This window comes from Brienomyrus brachyistius, chromosome 23 (assembly GCF_023856365.1).
Source record: "Brienomyrus brachyistius isolate T26 chromosome 23, BBRACH_0.4, whole genome shotgun sequence".
NCBI classification, from domain to species: domain Eukaryota; kingdom Metazoa; phylum Chordata; class Actinopteri; order Osteoglossiformes; family Mormyridae; genus Brienomyrus; species Brienomyrus brachyistius.
Genome location: NC_064555.1, coordinates 1225753 through 1232166, shown reverse-complemented (window position 1 = coordinate 1232166; position 6414 = coordinate 1225753).

The window sequence follows — 6414 nt, the reverse complement described above, 5'->3', positions numbered from 1 at the left end:
TTGTAATTGTCAGCAGGGGGCAGTAGATGATTAAGAAACTGTTTAGGGACAAAATCACCTCCTGTCAGTTGGTGGTGGACGTGTTTTCTTGAGTCTTCACATTGGGTTTTTATCCTTCTCTCCTGGAGAAGTCATGAAGGTTTCTTCCACAGCCTGGTAGAAGGCAAGAATGTGGTGGCAGCTCAGTCTTACATGGTGCCAGATACCAATGTTTGGGAGCCCTAGAGAGTGTCAGGAATAATGATAGTAATAATAGCTTTTCACTCAGTGCTGCACCTTTGTTGCACTCGTGCTCATCTAATATCATGAAAGTAATCCACTGACCAATCAGGATCAGCAGCTCATGTGGCTCACATCTGGCTTATATGTTATCTACCAAAGCAACACAGAGGTCAAGGTATCCTGTTCTAGTAGTTTTGTGGGTTTGGTAGCATTAAAATCGCCTATTTTACATTTAGCTTGCATTTGTAGATTCATAGATGTGTCTGACTTCACTAATATCTTGCAGCATTTGATCAGGCAGTTTATTGTGCTGAATAACCAATTCCAAAGTGCAGGGAAGTTCTGTAAATGGCCTGGTTCCCAGTCCAGGAGTAAAAGATACACATTAATGTCACTAAAATAAAACATTACCCTTGGGGTTTTATTGATTTGTGTATTTGGCCACAAAATCACTCTAGTCATGGAAATTTGCCCTGCACCACCAAAGCAGGTTTAGAAACCAAAGACTAAAGTTAATTTAGATAGGTTCAGAAGCTTGTGGGAATTGTGCTGTGTTTCTCGATGACAGTCCAGTCTACGATCGTGTGCCGGCACAGGGCAGTTTGTGACGTCGTCATCGCCAAGGACGGTTATTAAAATGGCCCCCTGAAGTGGTCTTTCAGATATTCTGCTCTAGCACTGGCAGACACGGCTCCTCGGGAAGGCAGCGAGAGTAACATCGTTTCGAGTGCTGAGCATGGCTTGTAGGGCCTATTTTCATTCTAGGAGCAGTTGTCAAAGGGTAGAGTCTCGATGTTCTTGTCTCCTAGGTCATTTTGCGCAATGCCAGTGGCCTTTCTTTAGCCAGATGGTGGCTGAGGCCAGTAGCGAGAGCTACGGGGTCTTTCGGTGGCAAAAATAGTGCCTCTGACATCTCATAAAACTTAATTACACGATTGAGCAAGGGTAAGCAATGAACTGAGAATCAATGCTAATTATGTTCTACTCAGGGTAGTAAGTCTTGAAGCTTCCTTCGATGACAGGGGTTATGTATTAATATTGGTATTAATGCTGAACTAGACTCGACATGCATGCTGGGCTGTAATTCACTTTGTAGAATATGCCTAATAGATCCATGTACTGCACTTATAAAAACTGAGAAGAGTGATGATAAATTGTCAGCCAGAGTGACAAGAAATCCACCAACCCACCCATTCTCCATTACTAACCAGGAAACACCGGGTTAGAGGAGGGTATGACGTCTGAGAAGGGAAGCCAGTCCGACACAGGACACATGCTCACACACTAAGGGAAATTTGGAGACACCAGTGAACCTAACTATAAATTTTGAGTATGGGTTGAAACACACCGGGACCTGGGAAGAACATGCAAACTTCGCACGCAGCTAAGGGATGCAACTGAACCACGAGGCAGGAGGGGAGAGGGGCCACAGTGCCGATAACAGCAAGAGATTCCGGGAGGAACGTCAGGTGAGGAACGTCAGGTGAGGAACCAGCGACGCGCTAATCGCTGCAACCACTTCATCTTGCATCAACGAAAGGGATTTACTGAACAGTTCTGACCTTATCTTTGGATTGACAGGTGAGCGGGCAGCTTTCATATAACCTGAGAAGTTAACCAGATTTCTTCATTCCTGCATTTTTGGGCTCACCCCCCCCCACCCCCCCCCCCCCCCCCCCCCCCCCCCCCAGCCACTACGAGATGCTGGACAGAAGGTCAGTTCAGGCAACTGGGCCAAACGTGTGTCCGCAGTGTCGATGAACTTTAGCACCCTGGTTACTTCATGTTCCCTGGAAGTGCCCCTGTCAGAGGTAAGACCTTTTATCTACACTCTTAGCCAGTTGTCCTGAGATGTTCATTTGGCTCAGTCTCCTGGAATTTTACACTTACATTTTCATGAAAACAAATTATGGACCGGCCCTACCTGTGTTCCATCTTGTTGCTTTATTTCAGTATTGGTTGGGAAGATAATTCCTTACGTCGATCGTTCTCTTCTGGAGTCTGGACGAGGAGGTCAATGGGTGAAAAGGCATTTGGGAAGCTGAACATTTCGCTATCACCGCTTTAAAGAACGATTAGTGTGATCAACCCAGGCAGCTCAGTCAGCAATTTCTAGGCACTTTGTCACGCCACGTGAGGGACCTTTCACACAATCAGCTGCCCTTAATTCCCCCCCCCCCCCCCAAGCCTCCATTGAAGCGAGCTCAAGTGAGGCAGGTCTAAAGCAACTTAGGTTAGACTGCTCCAGATCAAAGGCATCTCCGGAGAGGAATCGTGTCAGTCTGCAGCTAAAGATTTTTTGCCCCCATGAACAATGATATCATATTGGACCCCAAGAACAGGCCAATCCAATTACCAATCCGAATTTGTAGGACCCCTGTCACTCAGGAATTCCCCTAATTCCCCTCCTCTTACTGTACCCCTGCATGTCAGTGTCAGAGATTAAAAAGGCTGCTATTGTGCACCAGTTCATCACATGAATTCATTTGCCAAACGGTGGCCTTTTGATGTAGGCAAGGTGCATAGTGCAGTTGACACAGCACAGTCATGCTCGGCCGGCAGGAAGCCAGAGACGTCACTGCCCCCCCCCCCCCAGCCTGCTGCACCTCCCTGGCACGACTGCACCGCCCCCCATGCCTGCAGTGCTAATCGCTTGTATTCCCAGGCATGCATGGGCATCCCCTCGGCATGCGGTTTCTTTTCTCCCTAAGTTTTATATCCACTTCAGATAACATATATTCCTGTATTTTCTAAAAAGATTCGGAGGTCATCCTGGATAGCTGACGCAGACAACTCAAGCCTGCACTTCAGACATCTGTGCCTGGCAGTGAGCCTCACTGTACCTGACAATTTGACAGAACAGAAGAGTTCCAGTGCTTGCAACTGACAGAATATGCCATGGCAGCTAAAAACAAACCTTAACCCTTTCTGGGGTTGACCTCTATGCTACATTACTTAGCATTATACACCGAGAGCCGCTCATAATGTAGAGAAGAATTATGGGTAACTCACTTTCTTCATAGCGATTTTGTCTTTCTATGTCAAGTCCAGTGAGTATTGGCGATCTCAGATGTGTTTGAGCGGAGGGAGCAAAACGGCGTGAGCCGAAGCTTCTTGGTAGGCACCTTTCTCAAAGCCTCTCAATGCTCTCGCAACGTTTCCTTACAAAAGCCCACACATAGTGAGCTCTGCTCAGACCATCGCTGAAGAGCATCTAAGCGCACTCAGTTACCCCTTGGCCTAAGTCATACTCCTGCATCGGGAGCTGGACCTGTGCCCGGCGCCCCAGGAGAACTTGGGGTGAGGCAGTAAATCTCACTGCTTGACCCAGTGGTGTAATGGATTGTCGGCTTACAAAAGAACCGTCTCCATGGCGCAGGGTGTTGGTGCCAAAATTATCCAGCCCGGACAGAGGTTTGGCTTGTCTGCTCTGTCTGCTGTTTACCCGAGTGGGGGGGGGGGGGGAGATCTACGTCCCGTCACTCACTGACTGCAAGGGCATGTGTTCTATGGCATAGAGTTGGTATTGGGTGTTTCTGTGTGGCTGTGTGGTAGCTTGGCCTTGTGTGGGTGTGTGTGTGCATCAGCCGATTCAGACTCTGTGCCCTTGGCCGGAAGGTTACTGGTTCGAATCCTATGGTCGGAAGTGTGATGTCATCATTCAGATCAGATAGGTCCTATAGGCAGCTGGCCACCATTGACCAGACCTGGATTCTTATAACCTCTCTGAGATATAACCACCGTGAAGATGACATTTAGTTACCTTTAGGCTGAAAGTTGAATGACAGGTTTTATAATGCAGGGGCAGCAAAGAGCGAGCAGTCTTACCCTCTGCATCAGCTTCCAATATGACGGAGAATCCAATTTAAGGTCTTATTGATTGTTTCCAAAGCCCCTAAATGGGTTAGCGCCTTGCTATACGGCAGAGCCACTCTGTCTGCCGCCCAGCAGCTTTCGCCTGCTGATCCTCAGCAGGACCAGCCTCTCTCCACCCAAATCAGGGCCACTTCCAAGCCTATTTTTATTCGCTAGTCTTTGGGGACACGTAAAAAGTATTCATGACTGGATTGTCTGTTTATATGTGTGCCTGTTCGTTTATGTTATTTACTATGTACAGCACTTTTGGTCAACGAAGGCTGTTTTTAAAGTGTTTTATAAGTAAAGTGTTCTTAAGAAAATATGTTGTGCCTGTAGTGCAAACGAAAGTCTCTCAAACAGTGAAGAAAATCAGAGGTAACTATCGCAGTCACATCCACCAGTCTGTTTACTACTGAACTCAGATATACGCTTTTTGTTTTAAAAACGCAAACGTAATTCAAGATTTTATCAATAAAGGTTTAGCGCTTTTCATTAAATTATTCGTCATTTTTTTGTGATTGTTAATCACCGCTGGTAAGTGCGTGGGCTTGTTTGTGCGGCGTTGTGCTGGCCTGCTTAACAGCAAGACAGAACAAACCAGTCCCAAATCTTCTAAATCCAGTTCACATTTCAAACAACACTCGTACTGGTACTGGCACTGGAATTCTGTAACTTACAGAGCCGACATGACAGATCATCACTGAGAAGCAGGCCGGGGGGTCAGGGCCCCCTGTTTTAAGCCCCCCAGCAGTGGACTGGAGAGATCAAAACCTCCTTATTTCTGACCAGAACTCCTCTGCCTTCTTGGATTCACAGCACATGACTGGCAATCCGATATCAGCAGCTTCACCACCTGCTGTTCTGCTGATCTTTTTGTCACCACATTATCACTATTTTTGGCGGCTATAATTTCCTATTCCATCCACTTGTAATTTTTGCTCTTCGCTATAAATTTATGCTCAGCATTAAAATAAGTGGGGGCCCCTGCTATGCTTTCGGCTTTGAAGCAACATCTATTTGTTTCTGTCGGTTTCTACCTGTCCTGCCTGTTGCACAGTTAAGATGAAGTAAACGGCGAGATCCCCATTCATTAGGAGACTGTCTACGCGACGCATTTGCCTCAGTGGGGGTTTGTGCGTTGGCTCTGTGGTCGCTTCTGTGATCGGTGCTTTGTGTAATTACATAGCTGCTGTTTTTCATTATCTGCCTACTCACTTTCTCTGAAACACTGTATATCATAAAAACCAATGTTATTTGTAATGGTCACGTTCATCGTTTATGTTCCGCCGAGTTCCTTGGTGCCGTTAGTTATGGAGGATTAAATCCCACTGTAATGTTTTACCTTGTGAGGACATTTTTACGGTCCCCACAAGGATAACCTCAATTTTATAAAAATCTGTGACCACAATCAAAAAAAGTAAAAATGCCAAAAGTCTTGTAGTTTGTTTGGTTACTTATGGTTAAGGTTAAGGCTGGGTGGGGGTTAAGGGTGTTATGTTGGGATTAGAGTGAATGAAGTGTCCCCACAAAGATATAATTACAAACCTGTGCGTGCATGCGTGCGTGTGTGTGTGTGTGTGTGTGTGTGTGTGTGTGTGTGTGTGTGTGTGTGTGTGGAGTCTGCACGTTTTCCTCATGTTTTGCAAAGTAGTTTGACTACTCTTCCTCTCGCAGTTCGTGCAAATTGTTGTCTCTAAATTCCCCATAGACTGTGAGCTCTATGATGGTCTAGCACCCTATCTAGGGTGTCCCCTGTCTTGTGGCCCATTTTATGCAAAGGCTTTTTGAGAGGCAGGGGCACACACACACACACACACACACACACACACACACACACACACACACCTCTGCACATATCTGCTATGCTGCCTAGGATGAACTGGGGTAGGTGGGATTGATAAATAAGACTCATTGTTCAGGGGCCACAGTTAAGTGAAGACGTCCTGTCCTCGCCTCTTCCTGTTCGAGGCTTAGCTGCCGAAAGCTTTAAACAAAGCCAAACAGGGCCCACATCACACAGCTTTTCATTCACACGGGTCTTTGATACGGAACCCTAACACTGTAGCAGTAGACGGTCTACAGGAAGTGGTGTTCAGGACACAGTACATGATGTGATGATGCAATTGTTGGAACTGGAATGTGCACGAACTTGTGGTCACAGGTGGAGACTGTCAGCCAGCAATGCTAATGACGACGTACGGACTTCAGCTTCTCATAAATATACCCCGGCTGGCAAAGACGCTTATCAGGCTTCTCTCAATGACCGGGCGGTTTTTATGTTAGACATCTGACGCGGCGTAATGCAGCTTGTTGTAGTTCATACCAGCGCAGCTG